The sequence below is a fragment of the Arvicanthis niloticus genome, chromosome 4, assembly GCF_011762505.2.
Source record: "Arvicanthis niloticus isolate mArvNil1 chromosome 4, mArvNil1.pat.X, whole genome shotgun sequence".
NCBI classification, from domain to species: Eukaryota; Metazoa; Chordata; class Mammalia; order Rodentia; family Muridae; genus Arvicanthis; species Arvicanthis niloticus.
In genome coordinates this window covers 20,431,338-20,454,915 of record NC_047661.1, presented here as the reverse complement: position 1 = coordinate 20,454,915, position 23,578 = coordinate 20,431,338, and the positions used below count along the sequence as shown (strand labels likewise).

At 44.7% G+C, this 23,578-nt stretch overlaps 2 long non-coding RNA genes across 3 annotated transcripts; one reads left to right on the top strand and one right to left on the bottom strand.

The window, feature by feature from the left end:
• Nucleotides 1-956: 956 nt before the first annotated feature.
• LOC143441963 (uncharacterized) lies at nucleotides 957-9,933 on the bottom strand. Its single transcript, XR_013109768.1, has 4 exons — nucleotides 9,833-9,933; nucleotides 4,845-4,981; nucleotides 2,405-2,524; nucleotides 957-2,084 (listed from the first exon to the last, which is right to left on the bottom strand). It is a non-coding gene; the product is annotated as an uncharacterized LOC143441963 (long non-coding RNA).
• Nucleotides 9,934-10,077: 144 nt separating this feature from the next.
• On the top strand, nucleotides 10,078-21,677 carry LOC143441862 (uncharacterized). 2 transcript variants are annotated; one of them, XR_013109603.1, is made up of 4 exons: nucleotides 10,078-11,773; nucleotides 17,825-17,904; nucleotides 18,525-18,673; nucleotides 21,420-21,677. It is a non-coding gene; the product is annotated as an uncharacterized LOC143441862 (long non-coding RNA). The 2 variants fall into 2 exon arrangements; XR_013109602.1 differs by lacking the exon at nucleotides 10,078-11,773 and having other exon boundaries at nucleotides 17,444-17,904.
• The last annotated feature ends 1,901 nt before the right edge of the window (nucleotides 21,678-23,578 follow it).

Below are 23,578 nucleotides of genomic sequence, written 5' to 3'. Positions count from 1 at the left end.
TGTATGCTTTTGGCAAATGCTGCTGTTTCCATTTTTATTTTAAATTTAAACTAGGGTGGGGATGGTGAGATAGTGAGATGGTCAGGGCACTCCCTGTTCTTTCAGAGAACTAAAGTTGAGTTCCCAGCACTCATGACAGGCAGGTCATAGCCACCTGTAACTCCAGTTCCAGGGGATCTGATTCTTTCTTCTGACCTTGTACATATATGTGAGCACACACATACACACACACACACACTTTAAATTTTAGCTACCTTGCAGAGTGGTTGTTTTGCAAACCTGGAAGAGGCAAGTAATGGAAAGCCATATGAAGTCTACACAGAGAATCAGAGAATGGAACTCCGTGCTCATGGACACACAGTTTTTAACTCTCAGTACTACTTGTTCTTGTTTTATTACTTTTCAAGAGAAACTTTGAAAACGCTTTCTTTACTCCACAAAGAAAAGTCCTTTCAAGTTTCTGTATCAGAAAATTACAAAGCGGTAGCTTTCTTGGCCCCGAGAGTTCTGCTGATTCTCACGACGAGGGGCCGAGTCCATCTCTGTCCGTTCATGTTGACCTTTGCCCAGAGCACATCAGAAAGAAGAGCTACGAGTCCATGCTGATTAAACATATTCCCCTCTTGTTCCTTCCTCTGGGCATTTGTGTTCCCCAAGCCTGCCCTGTGCTTTCCCTCCTCAGCTTCTCTTCCTCAAGTCAAGGTCTCCCCCAAATGCTCCCTCCATCCCATGGTTGCATAGAGAAGCCCTGTGCATATTTCCCAGGTCAATACAAATAACACTTCTTTCAGGAATCTTGGCCCAGTTACCCATGAAGTCACTCTATCTAAATCTCCCAGAATCCCTCAGCTCACATAGCACAAAATTGCCTCCTATGCTACACTGTAGACACCCATAGATAACTATTATTTTCTTATTTATATCAAAAATTTCCCTTGCCATTTTTGTACCTTCTTATGAACTTTAATTATTCCAAAATAAAGTGTTTTAGTAAAAAATCATTAATACATTTTTACTTAATGTTTTATTGATATGGAAAAAAAAATCCTTTAAAGAGAAGGAAGCAAGCAAGTCCATCCCTGGGGGCTTTCATTTTTTTGAAAGTAAAGACCTGCTTTTGATGAAGTGCAAGCCTCCTGGAAGGCTGTGAGGTGAGCATCCAGGTGTACATACAAAAAAAAGAGAGAGGTGTCAGCTTGAGTTTGGCTCTCAGTTTTTCTTCCTGGACAAAACTGAGACAAATCATTGAGTCTTGCTAAACCTCATTTTTCAATCTGCTAACAGAGAGTAAGTCTCTTTGGTGGGCTGCTGTCAGAATTAAGTGATAGAGAAAACATGCTTGTATTCCATTGCCTTTGTATTGTGGCCCTGGTGGTTGCTATGATGTTCTTGATGCGGGTACACAGTCTTTGGCCCAGGGCTTGCAGGGATATAACTCTGGTTCAACAACCTTGTTTCTAGCTTGTCACACTTTAGGATGTTCCAGAAGCATTCTTTCTTTTTTCCATCACTCTCCACAAACTCCCAGTGAACTAGGCTGCCCTTTTGGGCAAGACATGCAAGCAGCTAGAAAACTGAATCATCACCATGAAACTCAGCTCCAGGGAGTTTGGGACATTAGTTTTGTATTCATAGTCAAATGCATTCAATTTGATCTATGTATGTTCTGACCACTGTCACACTTTAAATACAGCTCTTGTGAGGACAAGGATACCCCTGGCTTAGAAATGTTAGTTCTTAGAAATGTTAGCTCATGAACAAGGAGCCCAGAGGCAAGCCACAGTGAATTCAGACATGTGGAGGCTTCATGGGGCAGACCATGGGAGTTCTTTTGGGAGGAGAATGTGAGGAACTTGGTAGGGACAAGCTTCACAAGCCAATGAACTAGTGGTAGTAAGGTGGGCTCAGGGGGCATGGTGATGGTTCTGATCCTTTCTTGGATGGCTTCCAGCTCGGCCTCTACCCTTCCATCCAACAGAGGAACAGGATGGAGGAGCTATGTGTGCCCTGTATTAGAAGTCATAGCAAGGTCAAAATTTGTTGTCCACAAATCAGGAGCTGAGCTGAGCTGGAGTCCATGTATCCTATGGTAGAACAGAGGTGTCCTCAGTACCCAGGCAGTAAATACCCTGTTACATGTTCTGTCATTGCTAAGATTGAGCTGGGACAGGGTGGATCTTCATTTTGAAACACTCGGGAGACCCACCCTCAAGATGCCCCAGACGAGGGTGGAGTTGTCACTGCTTTAAAGGAGTAATCCAGCCAGACAAACACTATGTTGCTCTAACACCACCCACCCATCCTGCCCCCAACTGCACTCTAAGACTACAGCTTGGTAAACAACACGTCTTTCACACTTCTGACCCACACCTCCCCAGGACTCAACCTCACCTGTGCTACCCACCTGTGCCACCAGGATGGCCATGGATACAGAGTAGGCCAGAGTCATCTCCCTTTCCTCCATGTCTCTGTGCCAGCCTCCATGACTGCCCATGATCCCAGAGGAGGTGCTCTCTGCTGTAAGCTGGAATAAGAGGAATCCCCTTTCCTGTGGTGACAAAGTCACTCTAGCATGGACACTCCTGTGCCTGTAAGACTCCAGCGCGAGCCTCTGGCTAGCCAGCAGCTTCGCTGTGACATAACGTTTACTTCACAGCTTCTGGGGCTTCCATAGTACTATGAATTCATGCCCTAACCAAAGAATTAGTTCAGCAGCATACAAGAGAGGTCCACGTGGAGACCAGCTTGGTTCCTTTCTGCTGTACTACAGAAGTGGAGCTCTGGTGGTGCTGATGGGATGAGGAATGCAAGCTATGGGACACAGAGTTTTGCCCAGATAACCTTAACCTGGGCAGACTTCCTCGGTGCTCAGATACTATGTTTCCTTCATGTATAAGTTTCTTACCATTAAACTTGACCACATGTTGGCTCTTACTCTTTGGTACATTAAACTAGAAAGATAATTAGCACCGTCTCCCTTAATTTGGTTAAGAGGCATAGTGGTGGCAGTTCTCTTCCATCCTCCCTGAGCTCGGTAGTTAGATATGATTTAGTTTGCACTAAAAATAAACCAAGATAGTATTTGGAAGAAGTCAGAATGGATGGGCTGATAAATTATTTATAGGATTTTTTAAGCAGCCTGCCAATCTGTTTTGAATGTAGTAGAATCTTAATTTTTATAGTGCAGAAATCTATGAAATTCAGCTGGCATGAAACCCAAGACCTCTGAATGCTGCTGCTGGGGCCCAGCCTGCACTGGGCTCTTTCCCATGGTCTCCCCGGTCTTTTGCCTCTAACCTCCAGTCAACCTTGCCCAGGTCAGGTTAGGAAAGCTGTCTGGGACCAAGTCTGACTAAGACAGGAAAGGTGGAGTGAGGGAGAAGCTCAGATCTGAAAGGCAGTAAAAACAAACCACCTTTGGGAGCCACTGTTGCCTCCTCAGACTTGTGTTTTGACTAAATGTGTGTGCTACTGAGCCTCACATTCTCAGACCGTTGTGTCTGTTCTTAATAATAATAAAATACAATGGGTGGAAATCTAGGGACAGCGAGAGGGAATTCGTGAATACAGTAGGTAAGAGGCGAAAGCAGCCTGTGGGTGTTCTAGCAGAGGCAAAGACTCCTCTGAATAGAAGCAGGTTCATCTCCTGCTTGCCAGGGCCTTTGGTCCTGTGCACTGGACTTACAAGGACTGGCTAGCTGATTTGACGCCCCAGGTGGTTAAGTGGGTTCCTTTTGCTATTGAGAGAAATCTGACATGCTCACCACGTTCCTCCAGGCCCCCTTCACATCCTTATTAAGAAAACACGAAATAGTTTGCAGGTTTTTCTTTTTGAGGTGCTAGGGATTGAACACAGGCTGTGGTATGCTGGATAAGCACTCTGTCTCTTGGTTACATTGATGGCCCTTTTTACAGATTTTTTTTATTGTTTTTTTCCTCCAAAGGCTTTATGGAAGATTTTAATAGCTTCAAATCAAATATGCTCATAAAGGAATGGTTAGAGTATTTCTTTCACTTGCGCAAGGTTTTCTAAATATAACTACAGCACTCCTGTAGTTAGTAAAACAGGACTGTAAATGTTTAATTCAGGTGCTAGCTTATGCTCTGAGTTATTTAACATTAAAGTTTATTAGAATCCTGGAAATCATTTGCTTTGATGCCCTCATTGTGCACTTGAGAAAATGTGAGTCCTAAATGTTAAGGAGATTATTTGGGGGTCACAGAATTGGTAGCCTCGGAACCCACCTCACGATTTCTCCTCACCCACAGAGCCTCCACACACAACCAGTGGTAGCCAGCATCCCTAAGCAAGGACTGATCCCAGCCCACTCTCCTCCTTCACATGCTGGTGTCTTCATCAGTAGAGGCTTTGCCTCTACCAACTGTGTGAGACATCAGCTAGATACGCGTGGTGTGCTCTGACAGCAGACTCCCTTAGTGTCGGTAGGAAAGTGTGATAGATGTGAGGAACTGAGGGCCATTCGTCCTGAGGCAGCTAGGAGGGCTGACCTGCAGCATTGCTTCCCTTCAGAGCAACGAGCCAGACTTTCTGGAAGGGATGTGAAGCAGAGAAGTCTTCTCTACTTGTGCGAAATACCAGGTTCTTTGATGGAGCAGACAGAAGGCTATGAATCACTAGGGTGGTGGAAGGTGAAACTCTGTTTCATCCTCATAATTAAAAAATTGTGTTAGAAATCGCCTGCGTAAAATAAACTTTCTGCAGTGTTGTAACATGTTAGCGAGACAGGCAGACGTGGCTTGGAAATTGTGAAAGGCCTGAATACCTTCAGCTTTATGCAGAAAGCTTTGTAAGTTGAGATCTAAATGTACGGTCCTGTTCCTACCTTGCAGCACGAGTGGCTCCATGGCTAGTGATTCCCTCTGAGGAGCTGTCAGTTATGTTGATAATATTGTGAACTGGGCCTTCATTAAATGCAGGCTTGTTTGAGGATGTCACTGCTGGCTCTGGGTTTTGCCATTACTGAGGGAAGAAGGGAAAAAAGGAAAGGAAAGGGGTACAAATAAGACATCAGATTATTTTAGATCGGAGTAACGTTGTACTTTTGTTGTGCAGATTGTCAAACCCATGGTGGATCGGGAATGGGCCGCTCACGAGCATGTGATGTGCTCTCGTACACAGGTCTGGAGATGTACAGCCACCGGCTCAGGCTTCCTACACTCTTTTCTGTGGTGACAGTTTTAAAAGTGAACTCCAAACATCAGAGAATTTCACCCCTACACACACCTAGTGGAAGTATTTATTGAAACTAGTTTGATATCATTTTAGACAATTCCAGGGGCACAGCTAATATAATTAAGATGCATTTTCTACTATCCCCTAAAGCCCAATTGGCATGCAACTTTCCCAATATGTGTTTGATAACTGGGTTTGTTTAAACCAAGATCCAATTTAAAGACCCCTAATTCCTGATTGCATTGACTGTTGAAATCTCATAGGCTGAACCAATCCCAGCTCCTCCTCTCCACCTCTCTTCAGAGGACAGTGGACAGTCGGCCTCTTCTGTACTCGTATCTGATCGTTTCCTGGTAGCAGTTTAACTCTCTCTTCTTTTCCCTCTAGTTCCTGGAAATTGCAAATGGGGCCTGCAGCTTAGATTTCAGTCAAATGAATGAATATTTGGAGAGTATGTCACAGAATACCTAAAAATTCCAGTTATGGTATATGCTCAAAGAAGAAAAGGAGTGTTTGGGCATAAATGCTTGTGGGCAGAATCTCAAACTGATTTTAGTTATCCTCATTCATAATCACTCCAAACAGGAAACAACCCAAATGTCTCTCAACAGAAGGGCAGAGAAACAAAATGAACAGCAGAATACTACTTAGCACTTAAAAGGGAATCAACAATCAATAAATGCATCAATGTAGACCAATCTTAAAGGCACTGCCCTGAGAGAAACTGTTCTCCAAAATGGACGTGCTATTAAAAAAAAAAAATACAAATTATTTCAAAATTTTAAACCTGATAAGTTGGCCTGAGATGTTAGAGATCGGAACAGGACGTGTGGGCTGCTGGCCACAGAAGGTCCAGAGGGAAACCTTGAACAATGAGAAGGCTCTGTGTATTGATTCAGGAATTGTGGCAAGGGTATAGGGACTCCTCAGAACTCACTGTACTACTTTCACCTTTATGGTGGACACATAACACTCTGACAAAAGAAAGAAGCAGTGAATTGCCACACCTAATGTTGTATTTCTTTAGACACTATTTGAAAACAGCCTAATTTTTTTTCTTTTTGGCACAAAATCATACTTAGCCCTCTGAAAACTCAAAGGTTGTCTCCTTTGAGTTTCCATTGCTGCAATACAGGTTTCTGAGAGGGGAACAGAGACAGAGGATGAACAGGCAGCATGGAAAGTTCTAGGCACTGGTCAGCACTCTGCTCCATGGGCTCAGCATACCACCAACACCACCACAAGACATGAAGACAGGAAATTCACTGCAGGGTTTTGTCCTCATGATCACCAGAGGTACCACAGTGTCACTGATACCAAGGTGGCAAAGACCACTATGCAGAGCTGCAACTATATTGGTGGCTATCTCTGCAGGAGACGAGGATGCAAAGTCCAGGACTTTATAGCCTGTCTTCACATGGGTGGGGGGATGACATCATCAACACTTGCCTCACTTTCCTCCATAAGTGACCCACTATAGACACTGTTAAATCACCCCTTCTGGGAAGATCTGGACTGTCTGACTTCCCTCTCTGGAGACGCTGGGCCCCCACATGACTATACACATATGCTTTGGAGATGAGCCTGGTTCATGTGACCTTGTGGTAAATGCTTTCTATGATGTCATCTTTCTATGAGCCATTCCAGGGCCCCAGAACTATAATCCTCCCAAAATTTCATCTTACAGAGAAATGAAAAGAATGGGTTGCTAAAACACTGAGTGAAAGCCTGTGCTAAGGTTGAACAAGAAAGCAAATGAACAGGATCTTATCTCACCATAAACTAAATGTTAGGAGAGGCAAATTCTCTACAGTTTCATGTGCTTCGAGTCATGTAATCTCTTGGTTTACTCTTTTTTTCTTTATTCAGAATGTATTTGAAGAGGCTTAAAAGTACACACAGTTCCAAAGGGAAAAATAAAAAAGCTATGCTAATAAGGACAAAAGAGAAAGGGAGAGAAAAATAAAAACTTGGAGAGGTAGGCACTTGTCTAAAGTCCTGGAGTGGCAAGGTATGAGTGGTAGGCACAGATATGGCCCTGAACCTACTGTGACCTCCTCATCGAAAGAAGAACACACCACAGTCCCCAGGAAGTAACAGTCCAATGAGTGGCTCCTTAGAAGGACTGGAGGCGATGGAGAAATGTCAGCTTTCTAGTGAGTTGGGACCCTAAGGCCCTCCCATTGAGACTCCAAGAGTGTGGCAAAGTCTGCAATCTAATTTGATCATGTTGATCACACACAAATCTCCCATGTCTGCCATGTGGGCTGAGCATAGCATAAGTCCACGAGGCTTACACAAATGGGTAGGCAGCTGCTCCCATCTCAAATTTTCCCTTGGGCATTTTTCATTGAATATTTGTTAAGATATAAAAGGCAAAGCTTTTTAAAGGTTATATTCTTTGACAAGGGGAAATATGAGGACTCATCTTTCTTGGGCACTTAGTGTGTACCAGGTATTCTAAGCACTTGCTGTGTACCATTAGCTAGTGCGGTCTCCATGGAAACCCCAGGATACCATTGCCTTCATTCCTCAAGATGAGATGGGTAAGGAAGCAAAAGAAACTAAAAGTCAGATAGTTTAGATACCAAAGACTCCAAATTAGGTTGTCTGGTTTTGCTGTGTTGAGGGGATTTTAGGAACGATCTCAACGTGTTCCTGGTTAATGGCCAGTCCTAGACTAGGAAGGCCCCCATACCGAGCATATACAGGCAACACTCTTTTTTAAAGAGCACATGAAGTTAGAAGGGATGCTGAAGGGTAGAGGAGATAAGAGAGGAGTTGGAGCAGAGGGAATGTGAAATTCTCAATAAAAATAATTATCAAAAGGGAATAGCCTAAAGCAGTATATAGTTGAAAAGATACAACTATTATGTGGTGAAAAGCTACACAGGACAGTGTTGCCACCAGTGGTCACTCTGTTCAGCGGCACACCAGAACCACTTATTCCTTCCAAACCAGAACCCACTGAGCGAATCTCCATTCTTTCTTCATTCTGCCACCTCTGTAGCAGTAGAAGTCAAAAGTAGGTGAGCCCAACCTTGAGGTGATCAGCCTCTCTAGAAGTTGTGCCTGAGGTCGTGTAAGCTTTCTTTGCCAGGCTTATTTCATTTAACATCATGATCTCCAGATCATCTACGTTGTCACAGGTGGCAGGAGTTCACTCTTTTTATGGCTACATAATACTCCACTTCGTACACATACCATATGTTTTGTGTGTTCCTCAGCTGGTGGACACATAGGTGGTTTGCCTTTATTTATATGGCAAATGTGTCTACTTTCAGTAATTATCAAACAGCTGTCAGACAGTCTGTGATACAACCTTAAGAATTTCAGTTTAACTTACAAATCATCATCCATCCACTGAAGAGGGTTTGAGCCCTAACTCCGCTCCGCAGAACACAGCATTAGGACCAGTGGGGTCTACATCTGCATTCCTGCAAGAGTTTACCTGGAAATTCTGGGCTGAGTTCAAACAGTTTGAGGCCTAGGACAGGTGGGCTCAACTCCTCTAAGCCAAGGTCATCCCAAGGCTATCCAGTGACTAGCTGACATCTGTAGTTAGTCCTGAGACTGACCTGAGGGCTCTGCCATGACTTATCAATCTTACACCTCCTTCTTCTGGCCAAAAGAAGCTCAGATGATTGGCCTTCTCTAAGAACAGCCCTCTGCTGGGCTTCAGGAGTGATAGTACCTCAGGAGGCTCAATCCATTTGGGCTGCGCATTAAACAGAAAATTTAGAGCATAGTTTTGCAGCGGTACATTTTGAAAACACAGCAACCTTTGGGGTAAAAATGGTTTATGGTTTACCAGATTCTGCAGCACTGAAACATGAATTATTTTTAATATGTATTTTTAGAATGTGGAAACTGGAGTCTATGCCCCACTGAGGTGGTAACCAGCTCCTGCATGTTGTTTGGTTTTTTGTTTGTTTGTTTTTTTCTGGTCACAGATGTCATGTTTCTCTGAGGTGATGTTACCCACATGTGTGGCCTGCCTGCCTCCCCCTCCTTAAGTCCAGGCTTCCATCCCTATCCCCACCCACGCCATCATCAGGGGCTAATAATCACATCTCAGTCTGTAGAATCAGGGATAATCAAAGCATTCACAACAGGGAACACTGGACCAGAGACTGTAGAATGTGTACTGACTCTCCCACTGGGTGGCCAAGAATCCAGTCACTGGACACCTGCCTGTGTAGTGAAGGCAGGTGTTCTTTAGTGCCATTTTGTGATGCGTGCATTTTAAGAAAAGTACCTTAAAACCTTTGCGAAGCTCTTCGTCCACACCATGGGCTCATTTGATTATTGAAAGGCTAGTGCTCCCTACCCAACCACCAGGTCGTCAAACCCTCAGCAACTTGTGCCTCTTCCCCATGCCAAAGCACCTCAAAAAAAAAAAAAAAAAAAAAAAAAAAAGAATATAACCTAAAGAAAAGCAGTAGAAATGGATGGTTATTCGACTCCAGGAGACCCAGGGAAAAGCAAGTCACCTTTGCTAGGGTTAACTTTCTCAGAATCAGATATTGGTTCAGGCTAACAGCTACAATTTCAGGTCCCCCTCAGGCCGCCAGCAGGGCAGTGTGAGAGGGAAGAACGATGCAGAGATAGCCTGCGCTTTCTCATGCCTCTCTTTACCTCCAGCGTGGCTCGGATTCGTGGGCCAGCTCATCTGTTTGTTTCCCAGGAGTGTCCTCCTCTTCAGGTACAAGCGACTTGTTGTTCCTCCTTCCCGTCTGCCTCCTTGGTGACAGACAGATGAGAACTGCGCCCTGTGCTCTGGGACTCTAATGTGATCTGGGCTGAGCTGGTGGTGGGAGGGGAGAAGAGGGGGGTATGGATTGGGGGAAGGCAAGGGGAAGTTAAGGCTGAGGAAACCAGTCTCAGAAGAGAAAAGTGTGCTTGTTTTCTGCGGGTCAGGCCTGCTTTCTCGTAGCTGTTACAATGTTGATCTAGTCACAATTCAGGAGACGTTAGCACCTCAGTAGGAAAGGGAGCAGAGGAAATGGAGAACTCTGTATTTTTCTTCTGATGAAGCAACTTAGAAACTAAATAGTATCAAGAGGGCAGGAAAGGGCTCTGCCGTTCTATGTTTTCAAATAGGTACAGGAATCTTGAAAGCAGGCAGGCCTCAGACTTAGAACTTTCAAAGGCCACTACAGCCAAGGACCTCGAAGCTAGATTGTATACTAATTAAAACCTGCACCAAGGGAGGTGATCTCGATCTTCAGATACATATTAAGCAGGAAGAAATTGAGGCGAGGAGATCAACGACTTGTCTACATTCCCATGCTAATATTGCTGGCAGGGTTGGGAACTCGCCACCCCCACCCCCATTCCCGCATCTCATTTGTCTCCTGACCTGAGGCTTGCCTTGCCAGACACTTCCCAGACACTTTTCTGACACTTTGAACTCAACTCTCAGCCTCAGACATTCCCATTGCCCACTAGCTGCCACAGTTTGACTTTTCAGCACTTGCAGAGCAGATGTTTCAAGAAGTGACTGTACCCTAATAAGTATCTCTTCTAAAGACCTGTATCTACTCTGTGTGTCTAAGTACAGTGTTCCCAATACTTACCCAGCCCTGCCCTGTATGTTAGCAACTTAATGTTGTAAAAAGATGCTAAGAACTACAGATTCCAGGAGACTACCCACAGAGGAAAAGGGAACTCCTTAAAGTCATGCTTCCTAGAGTCCTTGACTGCTCTGTCAGCTTCTTAGAGTTGGACCCATTTTAAACCATGCTTCTTCCTTTAAACTTTTCCCAGAAAGAACCTAAGGCAACCCATCTTGACTTGGTAAGTCTACCAAAGATGAACAGAAGCTCAGCTTGTCTTGCAAATTCAGAGAGGAGAAATTTAAGATAAAAAAAAGTGTCAGGCTGTGGTTTTAGGAAGGTGGGGAATGAAAAGAACAGGGGTACCCCCTTGGCCTCATTCACAGTACTACCAGGTATCTCTAAATGAGGCTGTCATCATCTGAGACAGTATTTCAGTTTTCCAGACACCCGCCTGTGCAAAGAGAAGGCTGGAATGTTCCAGTCCCTGACTGCAGCCTTTCTGTGTAGGCGTTTGGTGGTGCCCCTCCATGCTTCTGCCTCATCCCATTGCCATGTAGACTTGCTCCAGGGCCAGGAGTTCTGCCTAGTCAAATTCTCGTCACCTGAGCAGTGCCCTGACACCTATTAGGAAAAGCATCCCTTCGATGTTTGTTTCTATGTGTGAGGTCGATTGAAGGATTGCTGACGATGGTTCCATTTCTTGAAGATGCCTTCACCTCTGTGACCTGAAGAACACAGAGAAGTGTGTGGAGAAAGAAGACTAAGGAGGCCTGGTCTTTGTACCTAATTCACACAGTTAGCAAATCTCTATAATGGATCCCATTTCGAGGATGTGAAGATTCGGAAATTCTCGAGGAGCTGACAATGGAGTTGAGACAACAAAGGTGTGGAACAAACCGTGATAAAAATCAAGGCACCTGATCGAAGAACTGAGTTCAGAGCTGGCACAGTAGGAAGACCAGAAATGTGATGTGAGGAAGGGTGAGGAAGGAAGTCCATATGGCATTGGCTTTGAAGGGTGAGTGGCAGAAAGGTCACTGGGAGGGAACAGCAAGAAGGGACAGTGTGACACAACAAATAAAACCAGGCTAGAGAGGCCGGGGTGCTCAGAGGTATGGGAGCCTGGTATACTAGCCTGGTATACCAGGTATACTAGCCTGGTATGCCGGAAACTCTGGGTCTGATCTTTGGCACCGTGTTAATTGGGCATGATGGGCACCTGTCACCTCAGCACTAGATGCAGGAGAATCAGTTCTAGGCCAGCCTGGGCTGCATTAAGAAGCCTAAGACCAGTCTGAGCTATGGAAGATCCTGTCTCAAAAACAAATAAACCCATGTGCAGACACAGATAAGATAAAGTAGCTTATGGGGAAAGCGTAAGCTTTTATAAAGAAGAGAGCTGGTGGAGAGTTTTGAGGGAGAGGGCCGTGAGAGCAGGCATGTTTCGTGTGGATGCCCTGGAAAGCAAATTGCTCCGTGGAAGCAGGCAAAGTAAATGATTTCATGACTATTTCCTTTGATCCTGGGGGTAAGAGTCCTTCGAAGCATTTACCTTGCAGAGGCCATAAAATCACATCAAGACGAATCATGCACTGTCACCCCCACCCCCACCCCCCCGCCCCCAGCCTCAGGCTCCGATGGGCCTGATGCAATGCTAAGGTTTACTGAAATTTCAGGTCATCAGTGCAGGAGAGAAATCATCTTAGCAAACACAAGCCATTTGTGTGGGACTCCAGATCAACCCTCAATCAAAGTCTGTGTCAAGGAGACTCCAGGCCCGCAGGCAGCTGCACAGAGCCTTCCTGTACCCCGTGAGCTTCACCGGGCTGTGTGGGGGCCCATTGTGTCTCACCCAGGACAGTCATAGCTTGAGACACCTTCTGCAGGGAGTCCTGGAACCTTAGCCGCATGCGTCTCTCCTGGTTGAGGTAGTTTGTGGGTTTTGTCTCCAGCATAATGCATCCAGGCACTTAGAGGCACATTTTCAGCACAGTGTGTAGGGATTTAGCCACACACCTCCCATTTGAGTTAATGGAAATCCTGCCAGGAAATCTCCATGCTGGGCTACACTGAAAATTCACCCCTGATTGTTGTTTGATTTGTTTCACCTGTGTCTTCCTCTATTCAGCTGTGCTGAGGATCTTTGCTGCCTCCTGAGTGGCAGCCTGAGCTCAGGGCTGTGCCTCAACCCCATGCAGCAGCAAGGAGCCACAGAGGAGTCAAAGGCTCAGGGACTGGGAGGGCTGGTCTGGAGGCTGGTATGTTTGAAGCTATATTGGTTCCAAGAAAGCCAATCATCTCCTGGATGGGGCTCTTTGGACAGAAATGCCTGTATGTTCAGAGTTTACTTTTCCTGTTTTCAGTTCAGAGTGAAAAAAAAAAAAAAAAAAAGTAATGTCTTGTCTAAATGGGAGACCCCGAGCTACCACCTGGATATGAGGATACAGAGAAGCCCAGACTAGTCAAGTCCTCATACATGGGGTGAGCCTCAGGAGGGAACAGGGTCTTTCCTCTTCCTGCATCCACTGTATGGAGGGCAGAGACTGCCCCTGGAGGGCCTGCATGGTTGTGGATTTTTCTCCAGGCTCTAATTTAACAGTCCCTTTCACATTGGCCTGATTTGTCTTGCCAGCCTGCACCATGACACGCTCATTTTCCCTCTTTGTGGTACTGGAATGTAGTCGGCCCAGGGGTGACACTAGAACCCAACTGATACGATGCTTCTGTCCCTGGCCACCATCATACATCCACTGTGGCATTCATGGTCACCCAGTACCACTCAGCTTTATGACCTTTCACATGCTTCTAGCTGATGACTTAATAAATGAGACCGAAGGAGGGAGCCCCAGCTTCTCCTTTAGCACCCTCATGCTGTCTACTGAACCAAGACCCTGGAAAGTTGGGTTGATTCAGGGTAGAACTTGCTTTACCGCCTCCCCATAAAAGCGCCGTTCTTCAGAGTCAGAGCGCCAGGCCCAGTAGCCACCACAAGGCCCTGAGAAGATTAGTCAAGCCCTTTGATTCTCAGGCCTTTGTTTCCCACCTCAGTAGACAGGAGATGATTATGGAACTGTGAGACAGGCACTAGGGTAAAATTCAAGTGAGAGAATACAAACAAACAAACAAAAAAATGCTTCTGTGTTTCCTTTACAATATAGGCTCAAAACTGACATTACTTCTGCAGCTCCCCCAAAGGGTGCAGTGTTTGTAAACAGAAGCGAAAACCTTGTAGAAAGAACTTGGAGAGTTGTCTTTTTTTTTTTTTTTTTTCATTCAGTGTGTTGTCCGATTATTTTATGCGTTCCTTAAAAATTAGTTTGTACATTAACTAAAAAGTTAATTGTGTATTTAAATTTAGCTCCACTAGTGACAGTAATGAGTCAGTTGTGTGCAGAGCAGTTTGGAGCTCCCTTCTAGCAACCACGAGAGAGGCACCAATGGTACTCTACCCAGATATCACAAAGAGGCCCCAATGGTTCACTGTCCTGATATCACAGGCTGGGAAACTAACTCTCAGGACAGTAAAGAACTTTTTATATCATATGGAGAGTGTGTCTTGAAACGGAGATTTCAAGTGTTCTTTATTCAAATATAGTATCTTTTATACTTGTAGGGGAAATATAAAATGGACAGAAACATCGATAGAGTTTCTGAGAAAAAATAAAAAATAACAATCATCTTGAAAAGTCTGATAGAGCCCATTTGCAGAAGCCAAGCAGTCTCCTTCTGATGCTCTCCTCAAGCCAGTGACCTTGAATTTGAAGAAGTTCAATAGGAAATGATTTGGACAAATCCAGTTCTCACTCTTCAGGTGCATTTATTTTCCTTGGTGCAGTTGCATCTCAAAATCTACCAAGAAAGATAGAAACAGGAGAATCCTACCTTTGTCTTCCCGAGGAATGGTTGCTCATTATCATGAATTATTGATTGATTAAGAAACCAGTTCTGTATAGGGATATGCTAAAAAGGAGACGGAAAAAGAAAGAGGGGAGGAAAAAAAAAAAACCTGTCGAAACTGATCACATACTTCCTGGAACTCATTTTCGTCTCTGCAAGTTAGGAACTTCATGCAATTCCACAACACAAGAACCTAGACCAGCAGAGGCGGGAGGGCCAAATAGGATAGCACTGAGGGAGTTGTGTCACTTCATTGAATCTCTGGAGTTCTGTGGCGGTCTCGATTGTTCCAGCTGCCAGGCTCAGACGTGTCTGACCTCTGACTTAGGAAAAAAAGCCGTCTGTGAAGGAGATGGGGCTGACCCCTTGGTTTCCCAAAGACTAGTCAGGACTCTTTCCTGGTCTGTAGCTGTAGTAGCTGTCATGGATTTCTCACATAGTTAGCACCTGGGAGATGGCAGCTAAATGACACTGGGTGAATCAGCTGAGATGAGATGACAGGTACACAATTAGTTGGGGTCACAGTGGTGGCAGGAAATTTCTAAAATATCCTAAATGGCTCTGTGACAGAGGTAACTGTATTTAACCAAAGACCTAGACTATTCTATGACTTCAAGAAAGGTCCCACAATCTCACTTAAGATGAAAAGGAGTAGGTGGTGTATGTCCTTTAAAATAAATTTGGCTCTCCTTTCCCTCAGACGCCATCAATGGTCCATAGCCCCTCAGCTAGGAGGGAGGGCTCATAAGTGCGATACATTTTCATTAAAGTGAAATTGGCCCTTGTCCCACTGTGTTCCAGCTATTGGAATACCATCACCACATCACTCACAAACAACAGTTCTGGAACTTAAGAAGTCTAAGCTCAGATTAAGACCCTAGCCCATGGCTGGTCCTTCCCAGCTGGACTCTCACCAGACTCCACTCCCCAAAGACACCAAGTTCAGTCCTACAGTTTTCACAAAGGGATTCTGAGGCCCAGGAGGAAAGCAAGGATCTCAAGGCACAGTCACTAATGGTCTCTGTGATCCTAGCACTCATGGATTTCCCAATAGCCAGATGGGCATGGCCTTCTATTTACCCTGATGAGTTCCCTTCTGGGTTCTCGGTCCCTGCTCACAACCTCCCATTACCTGTCATAGGCCCATTAAACCCTTCAGAGTCACTTTTAGTATCCCTCCTTTCCAACAAGGCCATCCTATGAGAAGATATACTATCATAAGAAGGGAAAGAGTTGGGTATAATGGAGAACTCTAGCTACCCTAGAGCAACTTTATCTTCATGAAGGAAAGGTTCAGAACAACATCCGTCTGTGGTTCCAACATTCATGAGGCAGAAGCAGGAGGATTGCTGCAAGTCGGAGGCCAGTCTGGCTTACATAGCAATTTTCAGGTGAGTCAGGTCTATATATGGAGACCCTGTCTCAAAAAGCTGCAAACTTCATCCCCATCTCCACCGAGTGCATATGGGCTGTGTTAGTTGGACTGGGGGGTTATTAAGGATTCCAAAGTAGTAGAATGTCATGCTCACCCCAGGATTATGCTCAGTCTTTTAGTCCCTGCCTCTCTCTCCTTTCCAAAGGCACAACGATGGTTAGGTTAGTTGTAGTCGTCAACTTGAAACAAACTGGAATCATCTGGGAAGAGAGTCTTAGTGAGGGATTGTCTGGATCAGGTGGACCCATGGGCCTGTCTGTGGGACGTTGTCATGGTTACACTGGGGATGGGAAGCTTAGGTTTAGCTCTGGACTGCCAGTGTAGAGAGAGGGAATTGGGCTCACGTACTATGTGTGCCACTAGACACTTGGAGATGCTGCCTTGATCTTCTTGCAGTGATGGACTATAGAACTTAGAACTGTAAACAAACAAACAAAAAAAAAAAAAAAAAAAAAAAAAAAACCTCCCCTCCTCCCCCTCCCTCCTCTCTTTCTTACACACAAAACCAAAAACCAAGCCAAACCAAACAAAACAATATCCCATATGTAGGTATATAGTAGGTGCCAGATAAACCTGGCTGAGGCTGGTGAAGCTGCTATCTTCATGGCTTACCTTTGGTTCCTTTCTTCCTGCTGCCAAGAATATGCTGCTGGTGATCTCACTAAATTCTTGCTGTTCTCTGGCTATTATTCTATGGCAGACCATTGCACACGGTCTCTGATCTTATTATCTCTCGGGTCAAGAGATTTAGGGTTTATCATAACCAGAGGCACCTGGGCCCTACTAGTATAAACAGTGTAAGTCCCTTTGAGAATTCTTATGTCACCCTATATACTGGATCATTAACATTGGGTGGGGACTTAGACTTTCCACTTGCATCTCTTGGCAAGGCAGGAGATGAGACACATAGTGTTTAAAACAGTTCTGTTGATTGAGCCTAGCCAGGCTGGGAGTTGATCTGGACCCTTGTTGAGTGGCATCTTGGTGAACTGTAGCTGTGAGCAGAAGATAAAGAAGGAAGAAACCAAACTGGCCCAGCTGCTTGTTGCTAAGACATGCAGCAACACCACAGCACTCCAAACCAGTGGTGGGAGGGGGGAACCAATGAGTGTGTGCGTGCGTGCGTGTGTGTGTGTGTGTGTGTGTGTGTCTGTGTGTGTGTGTGTGTGTAGCAACACCACAGCACTCCAAATAAGTGGGAGTGGGGAGAACCAATGAGTGTGTGTGTGCGCGTGCGTGCGTGCGTGCGTGCGTGCGTGCGTGCGTGCGTGCGTGCGTGCGTGTGTGTGTGTGTGTGTGTGTAAATTAATTTCTTTACCATCACAGTTAGCATCCTACTTTCTTTTGGCCCTGAAGCAGTTAAAATGAACATGGCATTAGAGAGAGAGCTGCAAACACTGGTTCTCATGAAAGAAATGTGAAGTGGCTCTGACATCGCCAGCAGTTACCTGACATACATCTTTCCCACAGTGTTTTAACAAGCGAGACTATTTTTAGGGAAATTCTTTGCCTTGAACTAAATTTATGGCCTTAAAGTCTTTTCTTCTACTTTTCGTGTGTGCATGCTCCGACGGTCCAATTTATAACTGGCACCTCTACTACCCACCGGCGTATCGGTTTCATCTCCCAGAGGAAGAGAAAACCAGACCCTGTGACTAGTGAACTGCATTGAAAATCTAGTCTAATGCTGACAGATAAATGCACTAATTTTCTTCTGCAACCGGGTCTGCATTGCAGGGTGAGCCTGCTTCTAACAACTCCCTCAAAAGACTCTGTAACCCGTCCAAAGGATGATGTCAACCGGTACAAGGACCCAGGTCAGCCTGCATCATAGGTAACAGTTACCTCAGTGATAAAGTTACCAGGCAGGTTTTGAATGAGATTGTGTTTTTAAATGAAAGGCTGGCTGGAAACGTAGACTTGGACCAAGCATTAATAGGGGAAAATTTGAGACAAACAGAGGTTGGCATTTGGTTTCTTTGTGGTGTTCAACAAAGGTCAGGGAAGGTTCTAGTACAGAAGGGACCCAAGTTTCCATCGAAGAGTCGTGGTGTTCACTAATACGCCAGTGTGTAGTTTAGACAAAGCAAACTCTAGGCTTGGCAGGAGCAATTTCATGGCATGGAGGCCCTAGTCACTCCACTGGAACTGGTCCCTTAATTTGGGTAACTCCCTGGGCAGTTGAAGCCATGTGTAATTTTATTCTGAAGAAGAGGTACATCCCTTTCCATCCCCACCCCCATGCCAACTGTTTGGATCAAATGAGGGGTGGGTGGTGCTTAAAGAACAGACAGGGAACCCAGAGAGCCTCTGAAATGAATTTTATGTCCCCCACCTTTGTCAGCAGAGCCATGGCTGTGGAGGCAGCTCATGAATCCTCCAGAGCCCAAATGGCAACCTTGTTCCCATTATCCATCTGCTCTGCTTCCTCACAAAGGTTTAAGTACAAGATTGATTACGCATGTCGGACCATGTGAAGTACCTCAGAGTGAGGACAGGAGGGACCGTCTCTCACTCTGGACAAAAGAAAGAAGTTGGACACCCACAAGATGAATGGGGGAAACTCAGGCACCAAGTATGCAGGAGGTACCTGTGGTGTTTTGTTTTGGGTTTTGGTTTTTCTTGTTTTTTATTTTTTTCTTTCTTATTTTTTTTTAAAGTGAAAATCTCCAGTTTGAAGTACTTAAGTTTAAAGTACCTACATGAGTTGATTTTTAGAATAAGTTCGTTATGTACACTTCAAAGTGAGGATAACTAATATTGAAAAACTGGCTTTTTACAAAAAATGTGAAAGAATTTTAACGGCACATATTAAGATGGATGATTCACTACTAAAAGACAAGACCAGATCATTTATCCAAATGAAGAGTTTATCAGCGGTGGAAAAACGAACTAACAATTCCTTCAGCTTTGAAAGAACAGCAGAGGCTTGGACCTGGTTAGAATAACTGGTACCAAAAGTGAGGGGCACACTGTCTGCAGGGGGACAGCCTGAGGGTGCTTTCTGCGCTGAGTTGTGTGGAGCTTTCTGCAGAGAGAGCTGGTTCCTCTCTGCATGCACCTTTGCAGGAACTACCTGTCCTCTGTGACCCTTTGCAATAGGGAAAGAAAAGCTTCCGCTTACCAATGCTCCTTAACCCCAGAGCACAGCAGAAGGGTTTCCTTCCCTTCTTCATCTTGAAACAGCAATTGCTTTTACCTCCCCATCCCCCAACAGGAAGTTAGAAAAATCCCTTCACAGAGGTTGCAGGGATGCAACAGGCCATCCTGAAGAGGCTTTTCCCAGGCTTCTCTAGAACTGAGAAAGGGAACGAACAGGTACCCCTTAACCCCACCCCATGATTCAGATGACAACCCCTGTGTCTCTGAGAAGTTGGGGTCCGCTCACACCAGGCAGAGAGCTGCAGAGTCCCTAGTGTGTAATTTCTCAAAAAATGCATGCGATTTTACACTATGGACATTCTGCGGAGGTTTGTGGAGTATCACAGGGACTGTTCTGTGGTCGCTTCTTGCATTTGCTCTTACTGCCGCTTTACCGTCATATTTGTTTGCTGATCGTTATTTGAGAGGGAGGCAATTATGTTTTTAGATGGGTTTCATATGTAACCATAGCCTTAGGGTGACCTCAGAGATGGAGACAGATACACCACCGATGGCTGATGTGGGTAAGTAGCAAACAATTCTGACACACCTTTGGTATAGGCAGCAATACATTCATTTCCGTTACCTAAAAAAATCGTTTTACTTAATGATTTTTAAAGTATTGTTTTAATGGCTCCTTCTAAGCTTATTCAAATTATTAATTAAAACAAAAGAAAACGTAGGGTTGGAGAGATGTCTCAGCAGTTAAGAGCACGGACTACTCTGCCCTAAGTCCTGGGTTCAATTCCCAGCAACCACATGGTGACTCACAACCATCTGTAATGGGATCCAATGCACTCTTTTAATGTGTGTCTTAAGACAGCTGCAGTGTACTCATATAAATAAAAAAAAAAATCTTTAAAAGAAAAACAGTTTAGGAAGAAATCTGGATTGTGGTGCACACTGAATCGTCAGTGATTTTAAAGTTCCACCAGGGGGCGCTCCCACTTCACAGCCCAGAGTCAGGAAGGACAAAGGACCACAACAGTTTCATATTTAACTTGCGGGCATACACTGTCTTGTTTGCATTTCCAACTCTTTCTCCTCTTCTCTCTCACACACTGTATAAAAAAAAAGTCCAAATGAGCTTTGCATGCCTCCCTTAAACATTGGAGCACAAACTAACACAACCACAAAATTAGCAAACACAGACAATTGTGAGTTACATTGCTCCTGGCACAGGCCATGGAGTTATTTGAAATCTGCATTGAATTTTTGGTTGTCAACATCAGTGTAAGAGTACATTAACATAGGATATCAAGAAATATGCCTCTGCTGGACCACCCTGGGGCGAAACCTGTGGCTGCTCTTCATTGGTCTCTGGGTGGTATGAGCTTTTTCACCCTCTGTGGTAAATCTTTTGGTAAGCCCAAGTCGCAAGAAAATGCAGAGTCAGGAAACAGACTAATTAAAGAAAACTCCCCAAGGACAACCCAATGACAGAGCTTGAGAAGAAATTAGTTCCGAAGTCTGCTTTTCAGTTCACGTATAAGTTTCATATACTAAGAAGTCTGAAGATCGTTTTGAACACACATATTTAGGAAAACAATACATAGAACATTTCTTTGGGGGAAGGAAATAAGGTATTTCAAAGTCAGAAGGGAGAGAGGACAAGTTTGCCAAGTGGAGAACCCCACAGAGTCCTCTGGCCTAGAGTTTCAAACTGATCCAAACCCTTTGGGGGTTTGAATTTCTTTGCTGTTGGCAAAACACAATTCCTGCTTCAAAGAAAAACCGGCATTAAGAAGGCCTGTTACAGAAGACTCAAAAGACTTCTGGGGCACCAAATCACTCTTACAAAACACCATTTTGATGAGTTTAGTACAGATTAATGAAAAACATATGGATTAGATTTTTCTTTAAAATTACATTGGTTCATAGCATGAGCAGAAGGGGCTGTTAAAAGGCACCCCCAGCTCCAGACACTTTAGCAGTGGGTTCAGGCGCTTCCCAGACAGATGCGGTTCCCTGTCATTGTTGTCCACACGGGCCCATGGATTCTGCCCCTCTGCCTTAGGCGTGGGGCAGATACCAGTGGGTAGCCTGATCCGAACTTCAGTGTTTATTCTGCAAGGGTGAAAAACCTCCATTTACTCCTGTGTCCTGTTGTCTGATTGGGAGGCAGTGCCTCTCAAGCAGCTGAGAACTTCTCCAAAAATGCATGACGACTAATTATTCATTCTTTTCTGAGGGCCCCAGAAGGACAATATATTCGTTACCAAGCCTGGAGTGGCCATCGATGCAGGAAAAACCTCCTACTACAGTTATCAAAACACCCTCCCTACCAATCACCAAAACTAGAAACCAAACTGAGCCTTAAACAGATGGCGACAGACCAACCAGCAACCAGAGAGAGTCCAAAACAGTGACAGAACCCCCCTGGACCAGGCAGCTCCGCAGTCTCTGCTTTTTCCTAATATAAGGAATGATTCAGAAATGAAGCAAAATAAACAAAAGGCAAAAGTTGGAATATAGTTAATGGCTCTGTGTGTGTGTGTGTGTGTGTGTGTGTGTGTGTGTGTGTGTGTCTGTGTCTGTGTGTGTGTGTGTGTGCTCATTAGGGAGATAGGAATTTTTATTCTTACAAGTGTTAAACAACCATTTGCAGTCTAACTGGCAAATTTAGGAAATGTTTCCTTTAGAAGGATTTATAATAAATCTTTCTAAATGTTTACCTCGGGAGCATGGTTTGTAGCCAAAGCTTCTCTGCAGCAGACATGTCCAGATTGCTTTCGACCACATGTTGGATTTAGCCCTGCACCACAAGCAAAGGTAGCGGCTGCTTATGGCTGGGCTGGGCATTGCTAATGTGCACGATTTTCCTCGTAGCCATAAGGTCCCCAGGGCTTCATCCAGCACTGCTCCTGTCAAACTTCCCATGCTTCTATTCCTACCAATGGTTATTTCAACTTGGGCTGGACATCAGGACAGGCCACACCATACTGCCATGTGAAGGATAAGGGGATAAATGCCATTTAAGGTACTTGTTAGTTTGAAAGCTTAAATAAGGTTCTTGATAGAAAATACTTTCTCTGGAAAGAACCACAGCGAACTATGTCACCAGGGAATGGGCCCCTAAGTGAGAAAAGGAACATATACGTAAGGCTTCGGAATCTATTGCTTTTCTCCTTTATTGTCCAGTGATGTTAGATCTGGAGGCATCAGGGCTGACATTACTTAAGTAGGAGGGATGACCACACTGCTACGAGGCTTTGTTCTGTCTGCCCTAGGTAAGGGAGATACGCTTCACGCACCAGTGTTGTAGAAGATTGTCACTATGTTTCTAGAAATACTGTGCAGATCCTTAAAAGAATCTCCAAAAGACAGAAGTTGGGCACACTCCACCTGACCCCTGGTGCTCCGTAGCCACTGAGGGGAAAAAAAAAAAATACAAACAGGATGTTACTGAAGAGCCAGCCTCACCAAAGGAACCGAGATTCCCAGTAAGATAATAACAAGAGAAAACTCCAGCAACACTCTCCAGCACTCGCTGGCTATTGGCAGAAGCCTTTGAAATGAGCTAAACGCCGCCGTTTACTTTTGTCTAACAGAGAGAAAAATAAAAACAAAACAAAAAAATAAAAACGGGAAACACGTTCATTAACATTAGATTCCTGCTTACGTTTTCTTCAGACTGACGAGCATCAAAGGGAACAGGCCCACTCTTGGCCAGAAAAGAGGACTTCTGCTCTCTGTAGCATTCACATGTGGAGGGCGGTGATTTTCTAACAGTCACCGTTGTCTAAACCATAGTCACCCGGAGCATCTGAATGACACAAATGAGCAAGGAACATTTTGATGTGTTGAGGAAAGTTGTTTTGACAAATGTCAGAACCCGGGTCTTGCTGGCTGAGGCCTGTTGTTAAATTTCCCAGGCTGACTGAGTGCTGAGCCCAGCGGCTTCTGTCGGGGAAATTGGACATATCCAACACAATTCCATTTCCATTTCTCTGCAACGTTACAAGCTTCCTTGGCAGCAAAATCACATATTCTTATCACAAAAATAAATGAGAGAAAAGAAGACATACATTTCTGTCAAAGTTATGTCAAGACATATTTGGTATGTGTTTCACGTCACTGCCACTGACAGCAAAGATGTCACGCGCTCCCAACACACAGCAAAGAAGGATTTTCCCTTCTCTCGCCAGGCATCAATTTCATTTTATTCACTTATAAGTGCCAATGACAGGAAGGTGTCTTTTTAAAACAAAGCTTTTAAGGGGGAGGGGGGAGAATGGTTTGGGTATCGCTGGCTCTCTGAATGGACATATTGTGTGAATCTAGCCTGACAGCATCATAACAACCGTGATAAAAGCAGCCCATCACCATCCAGCACAGGAGTCTTGTTCT